Genomic DNA, 763 nt, shown 5'->3' on the forward strand with positions numbered 1-763 from the left:
GAAATACAACTTTTAACTAAAGTGACCAAAGTACTAAATAAAATATTCAAGACAAATATACAATATATAATTACTTGTATACTTTTAGTAGCTAAAAAACAACTGAACTTAATGCCTGCTTAAGAATAGTTAAAATAGGAAGCTACCAAATGGAATACTTTCTTCCTGTTATGACAGCTTCTCCTGCCTGTTCCTGCTCTACCCTTCCACATGGTAGTTCTCAGTATTCCCCTTGATCCTCAACTGAATTAATATTAAAAATTTGATTTGAGATTACTTTTTATGTTGTTTACCATGAGTATCAGAATTATTAGTTACAACTCTGATAGAGCAAAATTATAATGAATGCAGAAGGTGTAAGTACATTAGAGTGCTAAAAATGTGTCTACTTGGTAAATAAGTGGATAGCTCTAAGCTCTCGTAGTCTAAACTCATCACCTTGCTAAGTCCTTATCCAGTTCCAATCCTTATCAACTTTCCAACCCAAGAATCATACACACTAAATAAATGCAGCTGTCTACACTTTAAGGCACCAAGAAATCTAATGAGGTTAATGTGCTGAGGAATATAGCAGAAAAGACTAAGCTCTGGGATTCAGGCAGTTCTTGACTCCAAGTACAACCCCTGTTTGGCAGAGAGCTCTGAGATTCAGTAAATTCCTTGGCAGTCCTGTAGGCTCTGCCAACTTTAATGGGTAGGTAAAAATTGCTCAGAGGCTGTAGGATCTTAGGCCTAAATTTCAGGAATCCATGCGATCCCTATT

The sequence above is a fragment of the Sarcophilus harrisii genome, chromosome 4, assembly GCF_902635505.1.
Source record: "Sarcophilus harrisii chromosome 4, mSarHar1.11, whole genome shotgun sequence".
In the NCBI taxonomy this organism is placed as follows: Eukaryota; Metazoa; Chordata; class Mammalia; order Dasyuromorphia; family Dasyuridae; genus Sarcophilus; species Sarcophilus harrisii.